The following is a 15,570-nucleotide window of genomic DNA, read 5'->3' as shown; positions in this document are numbered from 1 at the left end:
CAGGAAGTTGCATTTCTTTGGTGCAAGTTTGAGGTTGTGGGACTGGAGCCTATCAAACACCATTTGCAAACGTTCGAGGGCCAGATCTTCATTTGGGGCGAACACTAAAACATCATCCAGATAGCATAAAAGACTCATAAAGTTCTGGTCGCCAAAGATGCTTAACATCATCCTCATGAACGTTGCCGGACTATTGCAAAGGCCCTGCGGCATCCTATTGTACTCGTACAATCCGAATGGTGATGAAAAAGCCGTATATTTCTTGTCCTCCTCATGCACTTCCACATTGTAGTATCCTGAGGTCAAGTCCATAGTTGAGAAGAAGGCATTACCACCTAGAGCAGCTAGGGCGTCGGCGGGGTGAGGAAGCGGATGCGCATCCTTTACTGTGCGCGCATTGAGCCAGCGGAAATCATTGCATATTCTCAAGTCTCCTGATCTCTTTGAGACTAGCACGAGGGGTGACGCGAACTCACTGCTGGACTTTCTTATAATCTCACGCTCCTCCATTTCATCCAAGGCCTGTCTTAGTTTTTCATACTGCGTTGATGGTATGCGCCTGCATGGGAGCCGAAAAGGCTTTTCATCTAGGACTCTGATACGGTGCAGATAACCAGTAGCCTTGCCACAGTCTAGTTTGTCTCTGGAGAAAATTGACTCGTACTCCACAATGAGCTCAGCAAGCTTAGCTTTGTACTCAGGGGAAACTTGACATGACTCAACATCAATGTCTGACAGACCCAGCTCACTTAACTTAGACTGGAGAGAACTAGAGTCAGGACACGGCGACTTAAATTGGGGACAGTCCGGTAAAGTGGAGGTATCTGAAACAAGACTGGGCACATTTGATCTAGCACTTTGAATCTGTACCTGTTGCTGAACAGACTGAGCACCAAACTTCTCCACTGATTCACACAAAGAGACGTCAGCTATCTTAGCATTACGTTTGAGAGTGACATATTTGTGGGACGGGTTTATTACTTTGAGAGGCAGCCAGCCATCAGCTCTTAAAAGTGCAACAGCTCTACCGACTATGACTGTTCTCGGACTGGATTTAGCACTTGTTGGCTCAACAATAACTTCACTACCAGCCAACTGTTTGTCCACGTACTGCATCTTTGCCCACACTAGGTGCTCTGTCATAGGCTCCAGAGTAACAGCTTTCCTGAGTTTGAGAGTTCCGATCACATCCAAGACATCCTCAGTTTCCACTCCTGCCATTAAACTCAACAGTCTCCGTTCTGCATCACTCCCGCAGGTGAGCACTGAAGGGCATTGGCTCTGGAAACCCCTTTTTAGTCTACTGATCACGTACCGTAACAGGTTACTGCCAACAATCAGATCTTCGCTCTGGCCTTTGACAACAAGAGTCGGGACAATTACACTGCAGCCATAGATTTCCATTGTGAGATCACACACACCCACAGGTAGAGTTCTGGACCCGCCACATCCAATTAATACAGCGTCCGTTTCACCAAGGGTGGGGTCTATAACACCTTGCTGCAGCAACTGGGGGACTAGACTAGCACTTAGAGTACAGGCCATCGAACCGCTGTCTAGTAAAGCAGAGACTTTTACTTTCCCACTCAGTGTTACATTCTCATAGAATAGCTGATCATGCTGCTGAAGTCTCTGAACATTTTGAACTACGGGTGTGCGTCCCATTTCTCTTTCTTTGCAAATACTTTGATAGATAAACTCCTCTTCATCACTCACATTAACATTAGGGGAATCATTTTTAGGCCTAACACTTGCCCCTCCCACATGCAGGCCAGCTAGTTTCCCTGCTGCTGCGCTGTGGACTTAACAACACTGGGCTTACTGACAGCATTTGGGCACTCCGCGCGCGTGTGGTCAGGTGCAAAACAGGTGAAGCACAGACGTTCGGACCTGCAGTGATACTGAGTAGTGTGGCCATTATCACTGCACACGGCACAGGGCGCTAGGGGCTTGACTTTGGAGGGCTGGCCGCGTGCATTGTACTTACTGACATATCTGGGCTGCTGTGATTGTTGAGCAAGTACACGTTCGAGCAGGGCAAGTACTCTGTCCAGGCGGTCAGGTGAACCCTCTGCCTGCTGTGCAGACGGCGGCGACACAACAGCAGCTTGTGATGGTTTTGCATTAGTGGGATTCACACTCTGGGCAGGAGCAGCAACCTCCTGGCGCTGCGAACACAAGACAGTGTTTATTTTCTGCTTAGATGCCTGCTTGTGGTCTCTGCAGTGCTCAACCAACTTGTCATGAATATCAGCGACAGTCCATTCTTGCAGTGGTCTGCACTTGAAAATGAGTGACAGTTCAGTATCAGGACAGTTCTGAATGAACATGGCAGCCAAATCACGTGATAGATAGTCAAAAGTTTTGCTTTGTCTTTTCAAAGAGTCCTCAGTCACCTCTAGGGCTCTGTTTAGTCTTAGCCAGTAGTCAAGGGGTTGTTCACCAGAGTGGGGTTTTGTCGCATAAAAGTCAGCTAGTGGTAAACTAGAGGTCAGTGTGTCACTGAAGTGCTGCTTTAACATCTCAAAAATGGGCTCTGGGCCGTCAGTCAGGGTCAACACGCGCTTACTACGTATGCCCACTTTAACCACTTCACGCGCCCTCCCTGTGAGCTTTAACAGCACCTCATCAGCTTGATCAGACACAGGGATGCCCCTTTTCTTCATATATGACAGCATCATAACCTCCGACTCCTGAACAGAACATGTGTCATTACCATCCCCTTTAAAACTCACAGGCTCTTTAATATCCTGGCGCACAATGACATTCAATAGGGAAGGGTCATTTAACGATGCCCCAACTGCACTAGGCGCAGTACTCAAACGTGACTCAATGCAGGATGCAATACTCTCACCAATTGAAAGGCCAATATGTGATGCTATATCAGTTAGCAGCTGTTCATTTACACCCTCATTTACCTGTGCATCAGGGCGCACATTACAGTTTTTGTTCACAGAAGAAACATTGCCAGGTTGTTTTAAACCATAGATCAGCTTTGGTGTGGATGCTTCTGGATAAAATAAAAGAGCACCTCTGCCTATACTAGCTAAAGGCTTAGAGGTGAAGACTGGAAGGCCCCTCCCTCTTCCAACAGGAGTACTCTCCATGATTCAATATAAAACTTCACAAAACAAAACTTGAGGTGAAACTATAATAGTTCTCAAAATTGGCCCAAATCACACTCAGAATTGTAGGGGAGAAGGAAAAAAAAAGTTCATTGCATCAAAGCAAATAGCGACCAAAACGCATCAGCCACATGTAAAATAAACTCATTCAGTATTAGCGCAAATACCATTTAACCTCATCAATGGTAAAACCTGAGAGCATCAAGGACCGATGCAGATCACTGACACCTCCTCTGAGCTGCAACGAGTCCGTGCGTACTGCGTAGCTCCGTGGGCGCGCGCTCCAGTTGGCTCCAGTGGACGCGCTGCCCAGACGTTGGCCGAAGCGATAGCGCGAGCGGCACCGGGTTGATGCGTGGAGGGCGGGTGCGTACTGCGTAGCTCCGAGGGCGCGCGCTCCAGTTGACGCACGATCCAGACGTTGGCCGTTAGTGGTGGTTTAACAAGTAGGCCTAATCAAATAAAAATGTAGAAATTATATAACTAAAACATGTCCTAATTAAATAATTCTACAATCATACGACACTCATACAAATGATAATTAAATGTACAAATAAAACTTAAACAGACACCCCAACAACCGTGACCTTACCTCGACTGCGCATTGACAGAATGGTGCCGGGCTCACGCCGTCCCCACTATTTATAGAGTTTGCCGCCACTAGAGGGCGCTGCCCCACGATTAACACCAGTATCAAGTGGAATACAATAATTTACTGTTACATTAACACTGATCAACAGATTAGGCAGAGTTTTAAAGCGTGAAGTCCAGTAACAACATGTTTGGTTGGCCTGACACTCTATCTCATAGTTTTTTTATGTGTGTGCTCACGACATACTTGTGTGAAATACTGTGTTACTGTAAAAATAAACCAACAACACTGATGACACATGTCTTTGATCAGAACAAGCTTTATTGGCACAAAACACACTGACATAAAAGTGATCCACTTCCATTCACCACACGGTTCATAATAAAAGCTTTATTGGCACGACCTTGGTTATGAAGCCACACACTACTCTAGTTTGCAGTGGTCGGTGTTTTCCATGTGGCGAGTCCAGCTCTAGCACTGGCTCCTCTGCAGAGACTGGAGCTGAGTGCGTCCGTGGTGGAGCACTCTGCAGGAGAACAGCTGCTCCTCCCGCCGGCCGCCTGCACTCAGGCTCAGGACGCTGCTGCGACTGAACAGGCCGCTCTTCTCCTGCTCCACGGACGTCACCACCGCATCTAAGGACGGACAGGTGTTTAGGCAGGGGCATAGGCAGGGGCACTCCCTCTGCTGTCAAGTATTATGACTGTCAGTTAAAAGAACTTACAGACACAAGATGAATACGGTAAATGTGTGAACCAAATCCCAAACAATGATCAAGTTTAACAAGAGTTCTATAAAAAATTAAACCAGTGAATCACCATCGAGTTAGACAGGCCTGTGCGCTCTTTGTGTAATCATCAAATCAAATAGAAGCTTTGTGAATGAAACAAATTGTCTCAAGTTGAACGTTTTCTACATGTGCACTTGTCTTATATCCTGGAAACTATTACATTGAAATGAGAGTAATGTTGTTTTAGTTTGAAGTCATTTCATGTAGTTATTTTGTGACAAACATTTGAATCAAGTGTAATTTGATGGAATCCGTCTCCACTTGAGTGATCTTCTTCTCATTGCGGTTCACTCTGTACCCACCTGTGTCAGTGAGCATCTGTCCGTCCACCTCCCAGCTCACCTCGGCGCCCTGTGGAGAGTAGGCGCTGAGCAGGCAGAGCAGAGAGAGGCGGCTCCCAGAGCGCTGCTGCGGGGACGGGGCGAGCAGCGACACAGAGGGGGCGCGTACCGGACCGCCTGGACACGACAGAGACACAGACATGAGTGAAAGAAGCCACAAGGTTTACAGGTTATTCATTTGAGATTAAAGAGGAAGTCCACTTTGGAATTAATCAAATAAATAGATTAAAAAGTCTATTTTTAAGTCGTCAACACGTCTATTACTTTATAAAGCAGCGGAAATATAAGCTTTATACTTTTTACTTAAATAATCAGTCAGACGTCCTACTATAAACGAGCATCTTTATTAAATACATTATGTTTCTTTACAAGAGACAAAAATCTATTTCAGTAAAACCAGAAAAGGCGAGAACAGCTGCTTGTTTCACTTCCTTCAAATTGGTTTAAGAATTAAAAATGTAGCCGTTTTCTTTGGTTAAATATTCATGTTTTTAACAAAGTAAATTAACTTAATAAAGGGAAACGTATTGTTTTTTGTTTCTTTTGCTTTAACTTGTTCCATTCTTTATAAATCAGTGTTTATGCTGTTACAAACCCAGTGAGGAATGTTATCAGACAAATTGATTAAATCCACTCATTTCTAAATAAAATCAAACCAATATTTGATTTGATTTGACAAGATTAAACTCATTATTTCTGCTGTAACTTTGTTATTAAAGCGATAAATGAAGTTTAGAAAAGAAGACTTACTGTAAACGATGAGTTGTGTTCCTCCTCCGAACGTGAGCCACAGTGATACAAAGTCATGAAGCCGTCGTACAAAAACCTCCTCTGTTTTCAACACACGCTGCTCTCACTTCACTCAACTCTTTTACTTCACTCATTATCACCGAAACTTTATATTTTCCCCAATAACAGGGTTGACATCACAGTTACATGTTTATTATGACACACTTTTGTAGGTTTTTCTACTTTTGATTTCAGTATAATATTTTATTCAGGTTTTCTGTTTAAACCTCCTTGTGAATCATCTGTAAATATAAACTAAAGCCTGAATAAATATGAATAAGGAAGTTAAATAGATCATAACTCACTGTATAAGAAACTGCACAATATAAAACACGCCTGATTTCTCTCTTTTTATATCATGTTGTAACAGGGCTGACATTTCAAGCTGGGAATGTCCTGGGAATGTTGAACACAGAGAAAGTACATGACTTTTAGATACAAATGTAACAGTATTGACATATAATGAAAGAACTCCACTAAAGTCCATATTAAAACATTAAATCTGAAATATATGAATCAGTGCAGCAGATATTGGCTTCTGCTCGAGCTCAGAGTTGAGAGTATTTCCATAGAGAGGAGGGTCACATGGTCAGCTGATCCTTCCCTGAGTTTTATAGAGAGCTGAAGACTGCAGGACTCACATGTGTCAGTGAACGCACCATGGCTCTGGGCTGCACCATCCTCCTCTGGACACTGGCCTGCTGCTGCTTCACAGGTTCAAATCAGTGACATTGAACACAACACGCCGCCTTTTCTCTCTGTTTCTTCTGATCAATGTGTTTGTTTTTTACAGGATGCAGTGGTCAGGTCACAGTCACTCAGCCTCCAGTCCAGACGTTTACTCCTGGATCTACAGTCACTCTCACATGTAAAACTAGCAAAGATGTATCTTTTGGCACCAAATGGGGCATGTACTGGTTTCAGCAAAAACCTGGTCAGTCTCCAAAGCTATTGATATATTATGCTATAGATCGTTGGTCAGAAACTCCATCTCGGTTCAGTGGCAGTGGGAGCCACAGTGACTTCTCTTTGACCATCACTGGAGCTCAGGCTGAAGATGCTGCAGTTTATATTTGTCAGAGTTATCATAGCGGCAACGTGTTCACACAGTGATTTGTGCTCGTACAAAAACCTCCCTCAGTGAGTCCTTCAGAGTGAGACCAGAGCAGGAAACAACTGCAGCTGCTCAAGAGGAACAGACCCCTCACTGACCTGAAACACTGTAACTGATCTGTGGACTTTATAGCTGTTCATTTTGAGTCTTATTGTGAGCTTCAGGAAAAGCTGCTTAAATGTTTGTAGTTTTCTTCACAGTCCACTGTTTTGTCAAGAAAATCTAATTACAGTCATTGATTGATTTCTTGACACTAAACAATTCCATCTTTCTTCAAAATGATTCACTGACAAACCGATCAGACGGCTGCAGTTATAACATGTTGTTTGTCTGATTCCTCCGTCTTCTTCAGGTTCCCTTGAAAGACTTCTGATGAGAGTGTTATAGCTTCTAAATGGTCATTATGGTCAGTGTGATTCAGAGAGGGGTGAACAGTTGCCCGTGGGCCAAATCCAACACTCATCACTGTGACCTGTACTCCCTGATGAAATGGCCTTCCCTCCAAATCCACAGACAAACTCATTGTTTTTTTTAATTTACAAATCTTTAACTGGCAAATTCCCCCCATACCTCACCTCTCTGATCAACATCCATAACCCCAGACGCATCGTTTCAGTAGTTACATAAACCTCTCTGTTCCCAAAGTTTGCACATCCTTTAATACTCACTTCACTTCTCTGCTTCTCACGACTGGAATCATTTACATCACACTCGAAAACTCACTTCATTTGTGTCGACTGAATCTTTTAAAAAACTCACTTTCTACTTTGGCCAGGTCGTCTTTGGAAATAAGAATTGGTTGGTTGAAAGTGACTTACCTGGTAAAATAAAGGATAAAATAAAGGCTACATGAGGCCTAATTAAAAGTAAGTATTCACATTAGTCTCTTCTACTTGACCCAATGGAAATGAGCTGCCTCTGTTTTTAAAGGCACTATACCTGATTTCTTTAGAGGTGATGGAACGAAATTATCTTTGTCTTTCTTCAGTATATTGTAAATTCAGACAAAATACTAAAACACACTGTGCCTGTAAAAATCAAACATTTGGAACAATTTTATGAACTTGCTGCATTTCTCTTAAAGTGACGCTGAAAAGTGTGAAATGTGCAAATAAACTTGTCTTGGAAAGTTCGGAAAGACTTTGAAAAACAACTATCATTTTAACTTAGTGGCTTCATTGTTTGCTATTAAAAAAAATCAGGTAAAGGGCCTTTAATCTAATCAAATAACGATGAAAATCTCTTTAATTATCTTTAGTTGTGTCGATCTAATATTACTTAAATGTAGCTAAATGTAGGCAGAAACCACTGAGCCACATATGGGTAGTACTCAGTTACATATACTCAAGTATATACTGAAGTAACTTTTTGAAGAAACTGTACTTTTGACAATACTTTTTACTTCAACTAATCTTTCTACTACTATCTTAAAGTAACGTAGCTCTAATTTGAGAAAATGTCTTGGCTGCTCTTCCCACCTCTGCTCTGAATAAAGAAGAATCTCCTTCAGTAAGTGTGGACTGTGGTAAATACATTCAGCCACTAGAGGGAGCTCTGCATCCACTAAAGGACGGGATAGAAAGGAGTTCAATAGATTCTACTTCAAAGCTCTTCTACACCTGATATATTTTTTTCTTTTGGAACAAAATGATAAATCATGGCAATGCTTTATATAAAGGTGATCGTTCAGTATTAATAAGGTATTGTAACGTGCCAAGTGGTCAAGGCACATCCCTCACTTACAGTATTAACACACATTGGTAATTAAAAGTCCATTAATAATATGTTTGTGAAGATATTAATACACTTCTCATTACAGTATTATCAACTACCATGCTAATAAGTCATGAATAATATGCTTATTCATGGCCTAAACCCTAACCCTAATCTCAAATGCAAATAACTTCGGAGAGGTGACACATCCACCCGTCCAAGAGTCGCTGTGTGAACGAGCTGCTATTTGAAGTATTTCACTTTCACACAGGTGCATTCAAATGTGTTTTACGGTAATGATAAGCATCACTGCTCCTCTCGTGTCTGTTAATGTTCCATATTTCAAAGCAATTTTATGCAATATTTTCTATAAAATAGAAAGCCTATTTTATTCCTTTTAGGTTGCATGATGGATGAACCAAATTATTGTTTTGAGTTTTAAATCAATACATATCACAAAACAACATATGTATATATATAAAAAAGAGGCTGCAATATCTTTATTTAAAATTCCTAATAATACCATCAATAAATATACGATGTCAAAAGTGATTCCACTGCTTCAGCTCCAGGTATATTTCCATAGAGAGGAGGGTCACATGGTCAGCTGATCCTTCCCTGAGTTTTATAGAGAGCTGAAGACTGCAGGACTCACATGTGTCAGTGAACGCACCATGGCTCTGGGCTGCACCATCCTCCTCTGGACACTGGCCTGCTGCTGCTTCACAGGTTCAAATCAGTGACATTGAACACAACACGCCGCCTTTTCTCTCTGTGTTTCTTCTGATCAATGTGTTTGTTTTTAACAGGATGCAGTGGTCAGGTCACAGTCACTCAGCCTCCAGTCCAGACGTTTACTCCTGGATCTACAGTCACTCTCACATGTAAAACTAACAGAGATGTTGTTGGCAATAATTACATGCACTGGTATCAGCAGAAACCTGGTCAGTCTCCAAAGCTCTTGATAAAACTTGCTACACAGCGTCTGTCAGAAACTCCATCTCGGTTCAGTGGCAGTGGGAGCCGCAGTGACTTCTCTTTGACCATCACTGGAGCTCAGGCTGAAGATGCTGCAGTTTATTATTGTCAGAGTCTTCACGTCATTAGTGGTACATATGTGTTCACACAGTGATTTGTGCTCGTACAAAAACCTCCCTCAGTGAGTCCTTCAGAGTGAGACCAGAGCAGGAAACAACTGCAGCTGCTCAAGAGGAACAGACCCCTCATGAAAACTGAGAGAAGCCACAGTGGAGATGTCAAAGCAGGTCGATACTTACAGACTGAAATGAGACACTAATTCATGTATTTTAGAAATGCTTATTCATCTCAATCATATAATTCTCTTTTAGCCTCAGAAAAGGTTTAAATATTGTGTCTGTACAAATATCTATTACACCAGTTACACCAAGCACATCTCTACAGTGGTCTACACACAGTGAAACATAAAGCTGTACAGTTTGTCTTTTGGGGCTTATTGAAACTTCAGGCCTGAGAGAAAAGGTCTGGAAAATAGTCACTTTATAATAGATGGGTAATAACTATTCATTATTGTTTTCATCATGGAGAAATACTGTCAATGTCAAATTCAGGTTTATTTATAAAACCTGAAATACTTGTCTAAGGACTTTGTGTGACCAAGTGAGGGCGATGGTTCTTATTTGTAAAAACTCAACGTTCGATCAACTACAACGCCATCACAAAGAATTTTATCCAATACACAAAAAGGCTATGCAGGTTCTCTGACTGAGTGACAGAAACACAGGATTACAAAACAGAAGTCAATTTCATAAGTTAAATTATTTTTGCCAATGTATGTAAAAGAGCATTTATCGTATTTCTGACCTCGGATGTTTTTTTAGAGTCCGATTATTGTGCAGCTTTCCATTCACAGCTGAGTATAACAGAAATAAAAAATGCAGTCCCATTATTGAATCCAGTGGATACAGATCCCAACGTCACACAGAAAGCAACAAAAAAAAGGGGGAGACTCCTGCCAATAGAAGCCTGGGCAACATGGATACATTCACTTTACAAACCCCATACAATTATGTTTTAATTGTATGGAAATGTATATAGGCTACAATTAGGACAAACTAAGACAGGCCAAGATGTTGCGCCTGTCATGGGTTGAATGAGGAAAATAAAACCCAGGACTGAAACAAAAACTGATCTCGAGCTCCTGCGCTTGAAGCCTTCAGAAACTCCAGCGTAACTTATCATGCCCAACAGCAGCTTGGATCCACAGTCTCGCCATCACAGGGGTGGGAGGTCATGTGAGGGAAGTAACAGAGGAAGGTAGTGGCCTTTTGTAGACGGGGAGGGGAAATGCATCCTGAGCTACGACATTTATAGCTGGTCATTTTTAGATGGACAAGTTTTATTGTGAGCTTCAGGAGATGTAGACTAAAATATTTCCAGTCTATTTCAAACGACTTTGTCAGGAAAATAAAATAATAATCAGAATGAATGTCTTTGAGCTCAATAAGATGATACTATGAGCTGTACTTATACCCTAAACCAGTGGGTCGGAACCAAACAGTGGGTCATTAAAGCCTCATCAGTGGATCGGCAGTTTTCCCAGAGTCTGATACAATGACTGTTATTATGTTATTTTGATCATTTTCTTCTTTCAGCTTCTCTAATGCTTATTCACTGATAATAAGTTGGAAATTACAGTATTTTGTATTATATATAACAAATTGAATTGTTATTTAGGTCGTGGCTTGTCATAGTAACGTGATGGTCCAGAAGCAAAACCAGTCGACAAAAACTGCTCTAAACAATCACTTTTATAAAAATAAATGATGACACTTTGATTATCTGGTGCTCGGGCTGAGTATTTAAACATGTTGTACAGTATATGTTTGATTGTTCTGATCCTACATGTGCCCTTGTGCAGGTCATTTTACAAGACTTTATCTTTGCTTTGTCTGTTTGCACTGAACCACTGTGTGAAGTGACTGTTTTCCCCCAAATGTTTTGATTAATTTATCACAAATATTAACCGAGTAAAAATAAAACACATCCATGTCTTTGATCAGAGCTTTATTGGCACAAACTAAAATCTACAGCTGCATCATCACAGGTTTATTAAAGCCACACATATCAGGAGTCAAACAGGGAGTGTCCCTGTGGAGCAGGTGAAGTGTGTCCTCATGTGGGACATGTCTCTACTCTGGGCAGAGTGTCTCCAGCCTCTGAGTGACTGGACTCTGTCCGCTCCGACTGGCCTCACAGATCACTGCTGTTTGGGGCCATCGCTCTGTGGACAGTCTCAGGACACTGGTGCGGCTGTAGAGGCCGTCCCCACTCAGGACCCCGGGACTCTGGGACCCCACTCTGGTGGCCCCGCCCACTCTCCAGCCCAGCGTCCAATCAGAGGGGAAGCCCCCGCTGGCCACACACAGCAGCGTGGCACTGCCGCTCTGCAGCTCCTCTCTGGACGGGGGCAGGACGGTCAGGGTGGGCCGCTGCACTCCCACTGCACACAGACAGGGGGCAGCAGAGGCACTGAGTGTTAGAGCCACATCACAAAACTGTGACTGGACTAAATGATGAACATTAGAGACAGTTGAGACATTTTCATCTGTGTCTTTCACTTCCTGTTCACCACAAGTCTGACCAATGAACCGAGAACAACTGTTTTTACTGATAAAAAGGTTTAAGCCAGAAAATATAAAGTTACAATTAAACATTATATAACAATTTATACATATTTTATTGCTGTATTTTACATCTGAAAATACATTTGTGGTTGCTAATTACATTTAAGCGACTTTACACTTTCACATTTGTTTCTTTTTTAATGTAGATACACATTTCTGTTTTTCATCTCAATGTCAAATACTCACAATTTTAAATATTTGTCAAAGCCGCTAATATTATCATTAAATTCATATAATTTGTTGGTCTAAGGAGCACCATGTTTTGTTTTAATAATGTGAAATATACCCAACAATCGTTTACTCTTTAAGCAGCACTAAGTATAATTACATTTAACACTGATTTATTATTATTATTTGGTCAATTATTACTAAGAGACAGTAGAGTTTCTTCAGCTTTTGACCTAAACATCAGTCTCTAAACTTAACAAACAAACAAAAAAATCAATCTACAAATATGTTTAAATCCTGCTAAATGAGCAGATTTGAAGTAGTCTTGTTTGAGTATGTAGTAAAAAGTGCAGTACTCACAGTCCACGATGAGTTGTGTTCCTCCTCCGAACGTGTACCACAGTGATACAAAGTCATGAAGCCGTCGTACAAAAACCTCCTCTGTTTTCAACACACGCTGCTCTCACTTCACTCAACTCTTTTACTTCACTCATTATCACCGAAACTTTATATTTTCCCAATAACAGGGTTGACATCAAAGTTACATGTTTATTATGACACACTTTTGTAGGTTTTTTTACTTTTGATTTCCGTATAATATTTTCTTCAGTTTTTGCTTAAAACTCCTTGTGAATCATCTGTAAATATAAACTAAAGATAAATAAATATGAATAAGGAAGTTAAATAGATCATAACTCACTGTATAAGAAACTACACAATAGAAAATGAGCCTGATTTCTCTCTTTTTATATCATGTTGTAACAGGGCTGACATTTCAAGCTGGGAATGTCCTGGGAATGTTGAACACAGAGAAAGTACATGACTTTTAGATACAAATGTAACAGCATTGACATATAATGAAAGAACTCCACTAAAGTCCATATTAAAACATGAAATCTGAAATATATGAATCAGTGCAGCAGATATTGGCTTCTGCTCGAGCTCAGAGTTGAGAGTATTTCCATAGAGAGGAGGGTCACATGGTCAGCTGATCCTTCCCTGAGTTTTATAGAGAGCTGAAGACTGCAGGACTCACATGTGTCAGTGAACGCACCATGGCTCTGGGCTGCACCATCCTCCTCTGGACACTGGCCTGCTGCTGCTTCACAGGTTCAAATCAGTGACATTGAACACAACACGCCGCCTTTTCTCTCTGTGTTTCTTCTGATCAATGTGTTTGTTTTTTACAGGATGCAGTGGTCAGGTCACAGTCACTCAGCCTCCAGTCCAGACGTTTACTCCTGGATCTACAGTCACTCTCACATGTAAAGCTAGCAAAGATGTAGCACATTATAGTGGCAGTAACTGGTACATGCACTGGTATCAGCAAAAACCTGGTCAGTCTCCAAAGCTCTGGATATATCTTACCATAGCGCGTCAGTCAGAAACTCCATCTCGGTTCAGTGGCAGTGGGAGCCACAGTGACTTCTCTTTGACCATCACTGGAGCTCAGGCTGAAGATGCTGCAGTTTATTATTGTCAGAGTTATCATAGCAGCCCATATGTGTTCACACAGTGATTTGTGCTCGTACAAAAACCTCCCTCAGTGAGTCCTTCAGAGTGAGACCAGAGCAGGAAACAACTGCAGCTGCTCAAGAGGAACAGACCCCTCACTGGCCTGAAATAATGTAGCTGGTCTGTGGACTTTATAGCTGCTCATTTTGAGTTTTATGAGCTTCAGGAAACATTGCTAAAAAATGTGTAGTTTTCTTCACAGTCCACTTTTTTGTCAGGAAAATCTAATTATAGTCATTGATTGATTTCTTGACACTAAACAATTCCATCTTTCTTCAAAATGATTCACTGACAAACCGATCAGACGGCTGCAGTTATAACATGTTGTCCAGTGTTTGTCTGATTCCTCCGTCTTCTTCATGTTCCCTTAAAAGACTTCTGATGAGAGTGTTTTAGCTTCCAAATGGTCATTATGGTCGGTGTGAATCAGAGAAGGGTGAACAGTTGCAAAAAACTCACTTTCTACTTTGGCCAGGTCGTCATTGGAAATAAGAATTTGTTGGTTGAAAGTGACTTACCTGGTAAAATAAAGGATAAAATAAAGGCTACATGAGGCCTAATTAAAAGTAAGTATTCACAATAGTCTCTTCTACTTGACCCAATGGAAATGAGCTGCCTCTGTTTTTAAAGACACTATACCTGATTTCTTTAGAGGTGATGGAACGAAATTAGCTTTGTCTTTCTTCAGTATATTGTAAATTCAGACAAAATACTAAAACACTGTGCCTCTAAAAATCAAACATTTGGAACAATTTTATGAACTTGCTGCATTTCTGTGAAAGTGACCCTGAAAAGTGTGAAATGTGCAAATAAACGTGTCTTGGTGAGTTAGGAAAGACTTTGAAAAACAACTATCATTTTAACTTAGTGGCTTCATTGTTTGTTATCAAAAAATCAGGTAAAGGGCCTTTAATCTAATCACAAAATGATGATAATCTCTTTAATTACCTTTAGTTGTGTCGATCTAATATTACTTAAATGTAGCTAAATGTAGGCAGAAACCACTGAGCCACATATGGGTAGTACTCAGTTACATATACTCAAGTATATACTGAAGTAACTTTTTGAAGAAACTGTACTTTTGACAATACTTTTTACTTCAACTAATCTTTCTACTACTATCTTAAAGTAACGTTCCTCTAACTTGAGTAAATATCTTGGCTGCTCTACCCACCTCTGCTCTGAATAAAGAAGAATCTCCTTCAGTAAGTGTGGACTGTAGTAAATACATTCAACCACTAGAGGGAGCTCTGCATCCACTTAAGGACGGGATAGAAAGTTCCATAGATTCTACTTCAAAGCTCTTCTACACCTGATATATTTTTTTCTATTGGAACAAAATGATAAATCATGGCAACGCTTTATATAAAGGGGTGATCGTTCAGTATTAATAAGGTATTTTAACGTGCCAAGTGGTCAAGGCACATCCCTCACTTACAGTATTAACACACTTTAGTAATTAAAAGATATTAATACACTTCTCATTACAGTATTATCAACTACCATGCTAATAATCATGAATAATATACTTATTCATGGCCTAAACCTTTACCCTAATCTCAAATGCAAATAACTTCTGAGCGGTGATACATCCACTCGTCCAAGAGTCTCTGTATGAACAAGCTGCTATTTGAAGTATTTCACTTTCACACAGGTGCATTCAAATGTGTTTTACGGTAATGATAAGCATCACTGCTCCTCTCATGTCTGTTAATGTTCCATATTTCAAAGCAATTTTCTGCAATATATTCTATGAAA

At 41.0% G+C, this 15,570-nt stretch overlaps 2 long non-coding RNA genes across 2 annotated transcripts; both read right to left on the bottom strand.

Annotated features, from left to right (window-relative positions):
• Positions 1-4,023: 4,023 nt before the first annotated feature.
• Positions 4,024-5,721, bottom strand: LOC306976176. Its single transcript, XR_013793751.1, has 3 exons — positions 5,599-5,721; positions 4,810-4,965; positions 4,024-4,352 (listed from the first exon to the last, which is right to left on the bottom strand). It is a non-coding gene; the product is annotated as an uncharacterized lncRNA (long non-coding RNA).
• A 5,771-nt stretch (positions 5,722-11,492) lies between these two features.
• LOC306976106 lies at positions 11,493-12,695 on the bottom strand. Its single transcript, XR_013793748.1, has 2 exons — positions 12,658-12,695; positions 11,493-11,945 (listed from the first exon to the last, which is right to left on the bottom strand). It is a non-coding gene; the product is annotated as an uncharacterized lncRNA (long non-coding RNA).
• Positions 12,696-15,570: the final 2,875 nt, after the last annotated feature.

This window comes from Gobius niger (genome assembly GCF_951799975.1).
Source record: "Gobius niger genome assembly, chromosome: 16".
Classification (NCBI taxonomy): domain Eukaryota; kingdom Metazoa; phylum Chordata; class Actinopteri; order Gobiiformes; family Gobiidae; genus Gobius; species Gobius niger.
The sequence above is the reverse complement of the archived record's forward strand: the minus strand, read 5'-3'. Positions and strand labels throughout refer to the sequence as shown.